This window comes from Papio anubis, chromosome 5, assembly GCF_008728515.1.
Source record: "Papio anubis isolate 15944 chromosome 5, Panubis1.0, whole genome shotgun sequence".
Classification (NCBI taxonomy): Eukaryota; Metazoa; Chordata; class Mammalia; order Primates; family Cercopithecidae; genus Papio; species Papio anubis.
Genome location: NC_044980.1, coordinates 52,660,636 through 52,674,669, shown reverse-complemented (window position 1 = coordinate 52,674,669; position 14,034 = coordinate 52,660,636). Strand labels below are relative to the sequence as shown.

The following is a 14,034-nucleotide window of genomic DNA, read 5'->3' as shown; positions in this document are numbered from 1 at the left end:
GTTGCAGTGAGCCAAGATCACACCACTGCACTCCAGGCTGGGTGACAGAGTAAGACTCCATCAAAAAAAAAAAAAAAAAATCCATCATTTTCAGGAAGACTTGTCCATTTTTTTCTTGCAATAATCAGTCTTTGTCTCTGGCAATATTTTGGTCAATATTAGTATTCCTTAGTAACTGCCTGGCAAGTCTTTTATTTATTTATCTACTTTTGGATTTTATCATTTAGGTGTGTATTTTATAAGTGATATATGTCCAAATTTATCAAAACCTAATTTTACAATTATTTCCTTTAACTGGTAGATTTAATTCATTCATGTTCAATACAATTACTGTTACATTCGATTATTTTAATCTTATTTTGTGTCACGTATTTTCTTTGCTTTTTTCTCCTTTCCTGCCCTTTACTAAATTGATCAAGTTTTCTCTGTCATAATTTTTCTCTTCTATTAGCATTTTTTTTTTTTTTTTTTTTTTTTTGAGACAGAGTCTCACTTTGCCGTCCAGGCTGGAGTGCAGTGGCATGATCTCGGCTCACTGCAACCTCTGGCTCCAGAGTTCAAGCAATTCTCATGTCTCATTCTCCCAAGTAGCTGGGATTTCAGGTATATGCCACCATGCCTGGCTAATTTTTTGTGCTTTTAGTAGAGACAGGGTTTTGCCATGTTGCCCAGGCTGGTCTCAAACTCCTGAGCTCAGGCAATCCATCCGCCTTGGCCTCCCAAAGTGCTAGTAAGCGTGAGCCACAGCTCCCAGCTATTAGCTTTTAATTATACATTCCATTTCTATTCTTTTAGTGGTTACATGTATTCTTAAGAAAGTCTAAGTTTAATTACTCTTCCTTTGTCCTAGAACTGACAAAGTTTGGTTGCTTTTTTTTTTTTTTTTTAAGAAAGAAAATCACATATCACCGGAAGGATAAATTGCGCTTGCTCCTCAATTTTCTAATAATTGAGATCCAGAGAAAATAATACTTTAGAATTGAGTCCATTATGGACTCTAGTCCTTTGTTTTGTGGTGGTGAAGAAGAGAATGGGAGGTGCCTTAGGGGCTGTCTGAGGGAAAGGAGGTAGGCACTAGGAGCTCAAAGTTTCAGTAAATCTGCTTAGGGGCTGTACAAAGAGTATAGTTATTACTCTCTACATCTCTATGGTTGGATTATTTTCTCCCCTTCTTGTGCCAGGATAGGAAAAACTGAGAAGGCACAAGTAACTCCCCACAGACTCCCATATGTTTATTAAAACTCCTGTGATTACCAGAACATGAGGAAGGTCCCATGTGAGCAGATGCAGCAGGCAAAGTCTGATTTCTCTGAGGCATGAGCATAGTGTTTTCTTGGGAAGCTTGACTACTCTTCACCAAGTCTCACCTAGGCTTTCCTACCCTATTGAATAACTGCATTTGCTGCTCACTTTCCAAATTCATGTTGTTTTTAAGTCCTCTGTTTCCTGGTTCTCTTCTAGATCCTCATTAGATTCTTGCTCAATTTTCTCTTCTGGCTGTTCCTGCCCTGCAGATGGGCCCATCAGCCTGTCCAGCCCCAGGGACATGAGTTTGTTGATATCTCTGCTATTTCTACAGCAACAAATCCCAAACAGAGCCCAGATAATCTCTGGCCAGGCACTCTGCTCTCCATGGAGCACTGACCTCTGGGAAGGATTCTACTGAGTTCTGGTAGCTGGCAGTTCTGTGTGTTCAAGACAGTAATGAAGAAAGAGTCAGAATTGGGATGTGGGACAGGATTCAGAGTTATCGTATATACTTACTCAATGGTTTATTAGTATGCCTTCAATTGCAAGAGACAAAAAACCTGACTAACTGGCATAAGCAAAAAGATATTTATTGATTCATGTCCTCAGAAGTCCTAAACAGAGCTATTTTTAAGTTATACTAATCTAGTGGCTTGAAATACGTGAAAACTAGTGTTTTCTTCCTCCCTTTCCAGTTCCAACTCTTCTGTATCACTTTATTTTGGAAGAACCTTGCCTTATGGTCCTGAGAAAGCTGCCAACAGCTCCCTGAGCTCTATCTTTATTATTTGTGCCCACAGGGAAAAAAAGATTATCCTTGACTCAGCATTCCAAAGAAAAGTTCGAGGGTAGTTGAGGTTGTCTGCCCAGGACTGAGGCAATCACTGGGAGCGAGGGGATGAAATGCTGTAATTGGTTTAGTCTACCAGGTGATGCGCCCCTGGGGCAGAAGTACAGTCAAGTTCCATAGATTCCGTAAATCCCCAAATCCCAAGAATCAGTGGATGCTAGAAAGGAAAATATTGGTGCTGGCAAAGGTAGCAAAATGTCCACTATGCCTAAATGTGCTTATCCTCTCTTAGTAACTGTGGGGTCCAACAATTCATCTCCTCTTTATTTCTGATTTTTTTTTTTTAACCATAAGCATACTCTTTTGTGGTTTCTGTGAAAAAAGCTGTCTTGTCAGTCAATGCTTCTTCTCTCTGGCTGCCTCCTACAACTACTTTTCCAGAAAAATGAGTTATGTCAGAAATAACATGGCATTCCATTAAATGTGTATTCTTTTCTTATTATCTGGGAGACATTGCTTTGATCAAAGAGTCTTAATGGGCAAATATGTATGTGCATAAAAGACACTGTCTGTGATTTAGAAACTGCAAGATGCCTTCTTTGTTTTATTTGGAATATTTCTCTGTTTTATGGAAAAGAGTGTCTTAGTCTATTTTGGCTGCTATAAAAAAAATACCAAAACTGGGTGGCTTATCAACAACATAAGTATATTTCTCACAGTTCTGCAGGCAGGAAAATCTAAGATCAAGGAGCTGGTAAATTCGGTGTCTGGTGAGGGCCCACTTTCTGGCTCGCAGACTGTGCCTTCTTGCTGCCTCTTCACACGGCGGGTGGGAGGGAAGAAGGAGCTCCCTGGGGCCTTTTTTAAAGGGCATTCATCCCATTCCGCCATTATGACCAAATCACCCGCCAAAGGCCCCACCTCCTATTACCATTACCCTGAAAGCTATCACTTCAACTTATGAATTTTCAGAGAACATAAATATTCACACCATAGTAAGTTGTTTTATTCTTATTAGGACCTTGGGCATGCTTAATAATGAATTTTGATATAAAATGATAAGTATCAAATAAGCTAATAATTTGTGCTTCTCAACTGCAGGTTTACAGTTTCTGGAGTGTAGGATAGTTTAGGAAATAATAACCATGAGCCTTCCTTCTCACTCTGTAGTTGTGCTATCTTCATGTAAAATAGTATATCTCTACCAAAAGAGAGACAGAGAGAAAGAGAGAAACTTTTGACTCACTTCTATGTAATTCTTGTATTCTCAAAAGAGAGAGCCACATACTTAGCTCACAACAAACAGGTAAGTCTTGTTCAAGAATAAGTTCAAAGAAAATCACATAAAATTTAGTTACAGCGAGACAGAATGCTATCACTAGGGCAAAACACTTGCCAATCTCTACCTTACTTCCACATGGCACACACAGTAGGAACACAGTGAACCAGAACCTTTATTTCAGAAAGCAGCTTCCAGCCAGATGACCATCACACACCATGGTACCAATCCCAGAGGCATAAATGTGTAAGGTGGACACAAGGTCAAAGAAAACACTAAAGCACCATAGACTAGGCAGTGGGTCCTCAATAAATCTGCCAGCCCATTTTCTCTATCCATTTATTTCCAACGTGAGTGTCAAAATTCAGTTAGGAAGAAAGCATGACAATGTGAATGAAGAGAAAGGAACAGGATGAAAACCCTGGCAAAGAGTCCTTGGCTTGAATTTACCCATGACTGTAATGGTTACTACTTCCAAGCACACTCGTGTCTCAGCAGAGGCTGCCAGAGGTGAGCCCAGCCCCACAAGTGCTTGTGACACAATTTTTGCCCTGTGCACAGCTCTGGGCCGGTCCCCCCAACCTCTATAAATTCTGCATCCATGTCATCACTACTGCTCCAGCTTCCTGCTGCTCCAGCTTCCTGCTGGAGAAAGCCCTGGTGACCCAGGAACTCCTCAGCTCTCTGTCCTTGCCATGACTTTGATTGCTGCCCAGTCTTTGGCTTGGCCCAGGCTCAAGAGTTAACAGTTCTTTGGACAGTCTTGGGCCAAAGCCTCAGCTGGAGAGGAAATGTTGGGCTTCATCTTTTGTCACAGATAAGATTTAATGAGTCCAAAGGATGTGTGATTAAAGGAAGTTCACAGGAAGTTGGGCTGAAGCTTTTCTGATGATTGTTTAAAAGGCATTGACCTAGACATTCAAGTAAAAAAAAAAAAAAAATTGAACACATTAAAAAAAAGTCAAAGATTTGGTTCAAAAGTTATAAAGGCAAATCCATTAGGTTTGAGGCTGGAGGAATAGAAAAACAAAAAGAGGAAAGGTTTAAATGGGAATAAAAAATAGTTATTCATAGTTAATTACCACAGACCAGGATTTATCAACCAGCCTCTAAGAAGCTAACAATAGTAGTTAGGTAATTATTTTACATAGTGAGGCCTCTAGCCAAAGGTAATAAATTCCTTTTTTAAAAAGCAGTGTGCCTTCTTTTCATCTGGGAGGAGATATGATGAGAGGTGAAATTTAGGCTGAGGGAAATAAATGGCTAAAAGAGAATTAGTCCCTTAAATAAACAAATGCATGAATATACCCTTGCAGGGATTTGAAATCCTAAGAGTCAGAAAGTTAGACAGTCTAATCCATGGATATTTTTTTCATGGATGCATCACCTAAGTATCTGAGAACTAAAGACAATTTGATATTTGTCTTCAAATGGCTGTGCTGCTGCCAGCAACATCAAAGGCCATCATTCTAAGTATGACATCTAGTGAGTACAGACTTGGTTCTCTCCAGAGTGTTGTCATAAGCATGGTGTGGTGGGAGAAAGAGTCAATTTAGAATCAAGAAACCTTGGATCTGAGATTGGAGCTGATACTTAGGAGTTGTAAGTCCCTGTGAAAGTCACTTTTCTTGCCTGGAAACTGTTTTTTCCCACTTCTCAAATAAAGGATTTGAATTAGACATTCTTTAAGAAATATTCTTGCTCTAAAATTTAATAACTCTCTAAGACATTAAACCATAGTTGATAGTTGACGTTGCAGTTTCATTTAGTTGGTTAGATGACCTAGTCATATTATCTATCTTGAAGGTAATTCCTTAGACATTTATGTCTAAGCATGTGTTAGACATATTATATGCATTTTAAGAGAAATGTAATTGTTGACATTCTCTAAGGTAAGCTTTATGACTCTGCCTTAATTCAGGCTTCTTATAACAATTATACCATAAACTGAGTGGCTTAAACAACAGAAATCTAATTCACATAGTACTGGAGCCTGGGAAGTCTAAGATGAAGGTGCTGACAGAGGTGGTGTCTGGTGAGGGTCTGCCTCCTGGTTCACAGATCACTATCTTCTCCTTGTATCCTCTCATAGTGGGAAGCAGAGAGAAAGAAAAAGTAAGCTATCTTGTATCTTGTTATAAGAGAACTAATCCCATTCATGAGAGCTCTACCCTCATAACCTAATCACCTCCCAGAGGCCCCACCTCCTAATACCATCACATTAGGGGCTAGGGTTTCAACATATGAATTTGAGATTAACACATTCAATTCATAGCAGAATCACATTTTCTAGATGAGGTGTGTAAGGCTAAGGTAGCTGGCCTAAGGTCACAGTTCTGATAAATGGGAAAGTTGAAAGGGATCAAGGACCTCCGTTACACCATAAATGTTTCCGTCAACCTAAAGGGAACTGCCCTTCATTCTTTTGAGATATGAAATACCATTCTAACAATTCAATCATTTCTTCAGCTGTGAATATATTCTTTTGCTTGGAAATGCAATTTTTGTTCTCTTATGGATTGATTGCTTGATGTAAATCAGTTTGCACAAAAGTCAAAAAGAATCTTATGATGAAATTAACTGACACCTGGAATTTGATTCTACTTTTCTTACTTCAACCAACCCTACATTTGAAAAACATGTCTCTTGAAGTAAGAATACTGTTACTAGGTGCCTTATGCAAACTTCCTGGCTACCTTTAAGTGAATTGCAACTATCTTAGTTCTCACTTGTTGGGAGAAGAAGGGAAAGAACAGAGTATTTATTAGGGAAAGAGCTTCACTTTTTAAAAGCAGAGCCACGGTAGAAGATCTGTGTGAACTCCAGTTAGGAAAACCTAATCTATTAATGAGTCATGAATAGGTTTGTTTTCATTTATTGTCCCCTTCTGTCTACCCTCCTCAAAAGATGCAAAAAGGACATATATGTTGACTTTTCAAAAAGAATTTGAGGAAAATATATAAACCTAGCGAAATAATTCCACCTTCCAGGAAAGACAGAGAAACAAAGGGGAAAAAAAAAATCTCAAATTTTGATCATTCCACTTTGATTTACATATTTATGATAACTGAATTTAATCCTTTGCTGGCTGTTATAAGGGAAAAAACACAAACAAAAAATAAGCATTATTATTAAAGTAACATTTCCCAATATTAAAAAATAACTGCATTGGAAAAGTCCTCAATTCATTGGACAGGATACATTTTAGCTTAAGAGGAACTACAGCTTTAGAAATATAAATCAGTGTCACCTATATGTGGGTGAAAATTAAATGGATAAGCATATCCTGAGAGGAAGGCATGGTATCTATTCTCATGCAAATCATTTTCATTGTGCTAGTAGCTCAGTATCGTCCAGGATTTAAGATTGCACAGTATGAGCAGCAAAGCTGCTAACACAAAAGTCCTATTCCTGGCTCAGAGTCACGAGTTTTATTCAGTTAGTTTCCTCATCTGTGGGATACAATGGTCACCCAGGCTCTGGGCTACAGAGAAGCCTCATTAGATTGTCCCCACCTATGGGCACTGGCATACTGACTAGAAGGCATCATACAAACAGAGATTATTTTATAATTAGGATAAATCCTTGGATGAAAGGGATGGGTTTGCAAATCATGTTTCACGAAGAATGAAACTATGGCTGATATTTGAAAAGACCTGCCTTTGTTAAAGACCATATTCTGAGTTCAAAAGCAACACTCACCAGAAGAGCTCTCCCTCCAGCCCACTTGGCTACAGTTGTCTTCTACAGTTCAATACATGACCCAAGGGATGGTTCTTGTGGGGGTGCCTGGGGCTCTTTGCACATTTGCACATTGACTGGACCTGAGAAGCACACACTCTCAGGCTCTTTCAGGGCTTCCCTGCAGGTAAAAAAACAACTGGTCTTCTAGGGTGGCTCCAGGAAACCTTTCACAGTCCTATGCCAGGAGCCCTTTGGAAATGGCACATCAGCAGCATCTGCCCTATGGAAGTTATCCCAGATATCCTGAGGGAGCAGCTCTGTGGTTAACAAAAGAGCTTATAGTGTAAAACTAGATTTCCACACCTTAGAATTGAAAACTTAATAAAACCACACATATGTGCACTGCTCAGGGTTTATTTATTTGTTTACTTATGTAAAATGCACTTCTGTTTTTTTCCCATGCTTTTTGCCTTCTTGGTTCTGTTCTTGTGGTTTTAAAACATGTTGTTTCCACTAAATAAGACTATAGAGGAGGGATGCTGATTTATGTGAACTAAGTTTTCAACATCTTTTGGGGGGAAAACACGGGTATGTGTATGCTACACTGCATAGCCACTCAGAATATTACTTTTTCTCCCTTTCTCTGTGAGTCCTGCGTGTGTGTGACAACATTTTAGCAATGTCTTCAGAGGAAATGAATTCCCCATCAATCAGGGTGTTCAAGCATTAACAAGTTGTCTACTTCATTGTAGACACGTTTCCGAGGGAAATTTCTTAGCAAATGAATAGCTCATTCACACATATGTCCAAAGTACTCTTTAATGCTTCATATGTATTCAGCACAAGTTTACATTATAGAGGTTGGTGACTAAATTAGTTGACACATAAGAATTTCATTTTCTAGAATATGCTCTGCCTTTGTCCCTGTGTCGTCTGTAATTCTCCATCATCATATAACACAGATATTTAATGAAATAGAAATCACATGCTCATTAATAAAAACAATGAGCATGAATTCCATTATAGTTATGATTAGTACTGAATTTGTCAAGTCACAAAATACACTAAGTTTATGATTAACAACACAATTTATATTATACAAATAAATTCATATTTTCAATAGTCCTTTTATTATTTTTGAAATTTGGATAAGCAGCTTATGAGATCTTATTAGTTCATAATATTTTTGGTGTCAACTCTACCATTTTCTGCTTCCTCCGACTTCTAAGGCATGCGTTATCAGTGTTATTCTTAAATTCCCAGTTGTCTGTTATGAGATAATATTGTCTGTAAATAGATTGAACTGGGCTCAAGTAACCTGCACCATGTCCCAATATGCAGAAAACAAAGGAATCGACTGTGTCAGTGCTGGCAGCCCCTGAAGAGGAGCTGGACTTCCCTTGCCTCCTGTCTGAGGTGTGATGCTGAGCAGGGCCAGCTGAGCAGGCCTAGAGCCAATGCAGTCACACAAGGCCCTGTGTTCAGATGGGGCTCACCCTTAGCATAATGTCCTGCTATCACAGTCCTGAAATTCTTAATAATTTTATTTTTGAACTTGTGTTTTGTCTACTGTTAATATGGATGAGTTTCCCTTAAAAGAGTAAGAGGAAATAGTTTGGAAATTTTGAAAAGAGATGAAATTATCTTCTTAAAATTTGGGTTGGCATGAGAGTCACTGGGAACTGAATAAAGCCCTAGAGTAGAATGGCCTGTTTACCTGGGATTTGTGAGCATAAATTTGTCATCATGTTTTTGCATTTTTCTCTAGCCACGTTCATCCACATAGGAATAAGTGGGGAGCAGTTGAAGAGTTAAATTTGAGCAAGGTTGAAACTTTTATAGGCAAATACAACAAAGAGAGCTAGGAGCACATGATAGTCTGTGACATCTAAGATGAGTAAAAACAAAAGTGATTTGACCTTAGGAGAGCAGCCAATAATGAATACATGGATTGAGGCCCCAATGCGCTTGAAGAATTGTTTTCATTGGTGAACCAGAATAAGTTGAAAGACAAGAGAAACTGGTAGTGAGTGGCAGGGATGGGGGTCAAAAGCACAGTTATTGGTAATTACAAGGTCTGAGATTTCAGCTCAGGAATACTGGAGTGCTGGGATGGAGTACGGAAACACAATGCATGTGAAGTGGTTCAGGCACAGGGCCCACGGTGCTGAGGGATGCATTTTTGTGAAATTCCCCAAAGTAGTGAAATAGTAACAGAAGTATTCGGGGAGAGAAAGGAGGCAAACGAAAATCTCACATGAGGGTAACCAGCAGAAACAGTGGGTGCTCTCGCCTGATGCTGCCTGCTTGGAATGGTGGGGAGTCACCACTCCAAGACCACGTGTCGGCAGCGGTCAGAAATGCTCTCCATGAGGAAAAGTGAAAGGGATTTCTGAATATGGTGAAGATGAAGGGTGGGGGTAAGTGTTTGCTCTTTATCAAGGAGTGAGAATGTAATGAAAAGGGAAGAAAAATCAAGGCATTTAAAAATCATTAAAATGTCCTCACTCGGTCATGCAGACTAATTCCCTCAAAGATGAAGTCTGTCACAGTTCCAGTCAGGAAATTAATGGACACTTCAGGTAAGCTTTGCCTGCCCAGCCTTCCCTGCTCAGCATTATACCTCAGATAGGAGGCAAGGGAAGTCCAGCTCCTCTTCAGGGGTTGGCAGCACTGATGGAGTCGATTCCTTTGTTTTCTGCGTATTGGGACACAGTGCAGGTTACCTGAGCCCAGTTCAATGTATTTATAGGTAATATTATCTCGTTGTAACAAACAGACAACTGTGAATTTAAGATAACACTGATAATGCATGCCTAGGACACCAAAAACGTGGAGGACACCAAAAGCACTAGCCTTGCTGCTTTTCTCCATGTTGTATTGAATTGCACATCATCAGGTTGAGAGATCACAGGGATCAGCAGTAAGATCACTTTAAGCGCAGTAGTTTTGATCTGGTCACATCATCTTAGCCTAAATATGGAAGAGAAAAAGTGTTACACTGTGTTCACCTAGCAAACAAATATTGTTTGATCTCTATGTGAAAAGCACTGTGCTAAGTGATGGGGAACAGGGAAATAGACTAAATGCTATTCCTACCCCAATGACTTGATAGACTCTGGACAGGAAAATAGTGTCATGGCAATTGTCACCAGTTTATCTCATGGAGTTGAGTAATCTGGCCCCTTTGATGGGGAAGCCAAATTCTATAGCAGTAGTAAAGTTGGGCTTCACTTGCATCTCAAAGTGGCAGAAAGGGCCCTAGTCTCAGGAGTCTGGTCAGGTTGAACCTAGGTCCCAGATGCCTGGGGAGTCTAAGGCAACCATGGTTGTTAGGACACGAGACAGTGGTGCCATCAGATAGAACTCCCCACTGGAGCAGCGGCCATGATTTAGAGTAGTTGGAAGAGAGGGAGCCTGGGGACTCACAAAGAGTGGACTCCACAGAGAGCTGCTTCTTGTTTCTTAACACCACCGTTTCCAAATTCATGTAAGAATTTAATGTTTTTGTAATTTATACATGAAGTTACATCCCCAAGCTGTGTTTACATGCATTCATTTCACTATGTCTGTCTTCAGGACCGATATTCAAACTGAAGCATTAGGCAAGAATCTGCATCCTTTGCTAAGGTAATCACAAGAAGCACATGTGCCCAGTTATTCTGGATCACTGGCCACATTACTGAGATCATCTGTATTTTGTAGCTAAAGTGTTTACTTATCTATAATGGATGTCCATTTTTATCATATGGCATAAAACAGAACTCAACGAGCCATAACATTGCAAAGTTTGCAATACTGAAATATTGCAAGGTTTGCGTATTATTTTTAACTACCTTCTCTAATAAAATCTCATAATTAACCTGAGTGCTTAGGAATAGGATGTTTTAAGCTTTTAAAAGTTATTTATGGTTCATTAGAAGTGCTTTTTTTCCCTCTTCCAACCTTGCTACTAACTGAAATTGGTCATAATTCTAGATGCTGTTCTCATTGTAGAATCATGGATTTAGGGCTAGAAAGGTCCCCAGAAACAATGATGCTGGATTAAGAGACTTATAAAAATCTCACAGCTAGTTAGTGGCAAGATAGACTTAAAAATATAAGATGATGTAACAAGAGCCCAAGAATTCCCTGTAAATTTTTTTTTTCACTAAGTCTTTTATATGAGTGCCCTTATACAAATTACCCTTTCACTAAAAATTAAATAAAGAAACATATTTCAGAATATTTGGGAGCTCTGGTTGGTCATAGAAAATGATAATTCTCCTTGAATTGATATTTGAAGGTATTTTTCTGTTTAAATTATTATTTTTAATTTTAGCCAGTGTCACTATTTAAGAAAAAAAAAATACCTGAAAGCAAAATTAGTTTTGACAGAGAGCAGAAAATCAAGGTTGCTTTGAGTTACACATGAACTTCTTGATATTTTTATCAATTCAAATAATGGTTCTACAGCTCTCTTTAGCTGACTTTTACAAGGTCATTGTGTATAGATGAGTCATCATGCTGCTACTGGCTAATGATTTTAGGAATAAGCCATACGGAGGTTTGAAAGAGCCTTGTTCTTCACTGTGACAGTTATGCAAATGGAAAGTATAGCCTTGGATCCAAAGAAAGGAATAGCAAGAGCCAGGGCATTTCAGCAACTGAACAGAATATTTACCTCCAGAAAATGAACCTGTTTATCTCTATTAGCTATACAGTTTTGCCTTGGTTTTATTTATTTGCTTCCTGGTAAAGAGATTTGCCAAAATAATCATAATTAATATGAATATGCCCCCAGCTACCAGCACTTTGGCTGTTTGGCCAATTTCAACCCTAATGAGGCAGATGTCAAATTTAAACACCAATCCCTATAGTACTTGGCTTTGGAAGTAGGAGTTTATTATTCAAGACTAAAATTCAATTTCAGACTGGGGTACTCTTGGATGACAGTTTATTTTGTTACTCAGTATATCTCTGGATAATTAATTTTGTTATTTAGTTAGTTTGGGATTACTCCATACTAGAAACCACACACATCATATTTTTATTATTGCATTCATCATTTTTTGGCCATTGAAAAGAACTGGATGCTTCAACATAAGAACAAAAGATAACAGTTTTGTTCTCAGCAAACAATGTATTAAGAATTTTAAAACTGATGCTTTTCCTTAAATTCTTTTTTTGTCAATTTTTTAAACAATGAACCATAATGAAACTTTATGAGTTTTTCTCCTGGCTTTTGATATGTATGTAATAGAGTCACATGCCATTGTCATTGTGTAATGATTTCCAAGTTTCTACCAAGTTCTCATAAATAGCACTAATGAGATTTTCTCACATTCTTTGTGTGCTCAGAAAGCATACGTCTTATTTGTTGCATCAGCGCTATGAGGTAGCTAAGACAGAATCTTGTTACCCCTGCCTTACTGCTGATAGAATGAAAGCTCAAGACTCATATGATTTGATCTATATCCCATAACTAGTTTATACGTCTTTAGAATTAAACTTTATGAAATTTAAATGGTTCATCGCTGTACATGAACAGGAGATTTTGACCTGTCTATAAGATCCTATTTATACAAAACAAATAAACCAAGTTAGAGCTTCATTCTATCTTTATTTCATTTTTAACTTCCTAGTTTTGTCATTCTCTTAGACGTGAGCTTTAAGAGTTCTCAGATACCCCTTAATTCTCAGGAATGTTACTTTACACTTCCAGGGAAGACCTCAAGTTTCAGGGCTATTTAACTTTAGCTCCCGGAAGAGAAATGTCGTGGTAACAGAGGTTTAACAGAGGGCTTCCCATAGAGACAATCAGCTTACCAAAGGCTGAGAAAAATCAAGATTATTACAAGGACCAGGAACCTAATGATGGCACTGTCCTCGTCCTGGATATAAGATTTAATCCATGATCTAGTCACAACTTTCTCAAAATCCCTTCAGAGATCAAACCTATTACAGCATAGGGTCTCAGAAGTTTATTGCCAGAAATGAGCCTGGAAATCAGCCATATCACATCCTCATTTCAGAAAAGAAGAACTCTGAGACAGACACGGAGAAAGGAAAGAACTCAGTAGGCATCTCACAATGAGTTCTAGAGGCAAGGCTGCCTTATAGGCCCCTGACTTCCAGACCTGCAATCTTGTCTTAAATAATGATCACTAGCCTGGAAAGTGCTCTTGTAATTATTTATGAAAAGATTTTGGCTAACATCTCATAGTGCTCTTCAAAAGTAAGTTTCTCATAATCATTCTTTCATGGATGGGAAAAGGAAAATGGAGGCGTGGATATTAAAGGATTTGGTCGAGGAAATTCAGCCAGTGAATGGTAGAGCTAAGCTATGACGTATATTCTTTTCACATGGCACAATGCAGCCAACCCATTAGTGACTATGGACTGTAACCACCAATTAAAGGGAAAAAGCCCTTTTATCAAGATCATGGTTCTGATCACAATCAACATTCATTTAATCATTCATTTGATAAACATTTATTGACCAACTATATGCCAGGTACAAATATTTATTAGTTTGATATTCATTCATTTTCTATCATTACTAAATGCATTAACTGCTTCCCTCAAAGTGTGTTGGCTGAAAACTCAATATAGAATATTTTTCTCATATCCATAGCTTTGCTCTCCACTATTTCAATTATCTACAGTCCAAAAATACTCAGTAGAAATTCCCAGCAATATACATTTCATAAGTTCTAACCTATGCAGCATTCTGAATTCATGATGAAATCTTACCCTCTTGCTCCATTCCACTCAGGACGTGAACCATCCATTCTGTCCAGAGTATCCACACTATATATGCTACCTGCTCATTAGTCACTTAGTAGCCCTCTCAGTTATCAGATTGAGAAAGCATAATATATATAGGGCTCAGTACTAACCTTACTTCTGGGCATCCACTGGCGTCTTGAAATAAACCCGTTGAGGATAAAGGGGAACTATTGTACTTACCAAATGCCTCAGGGTCTGACTTCCTCTGACTTGGAGCTCTCTTAGAATGGAAGTAGCTCCCTTAGAATGGAAACAGTTGTCA

The 14,034-nt window shown here is 38.6% G+C and overlaps 1 long non-coding RNA gene across 2 annotated transcripts in view; it reads right to left on the bottom strand.

The window, feature by feature from the left end:
• LOC103885113 overlaps positions 1 to 14,022 on the bottom strand; it is a 37,122-nt gene extending 23,100 nt beyond the window's left edge. The window contains exon 1 of one of the 2 annotated variants that reach the window (XR_002522560.2): positions 13,953 to 14,022. This is a non-coding gene — a long non-coding RNA (uncharacterized LOC103885113). The remainder of the gene's footprint in view (positions 1 to 13,952) is intronic. The other variant, XR_648014.4, reaches the window with a different exon arrangement.
• Between the last annotated feature and the right edge of the window lie 12 nt (positions 14,023 to 14,034).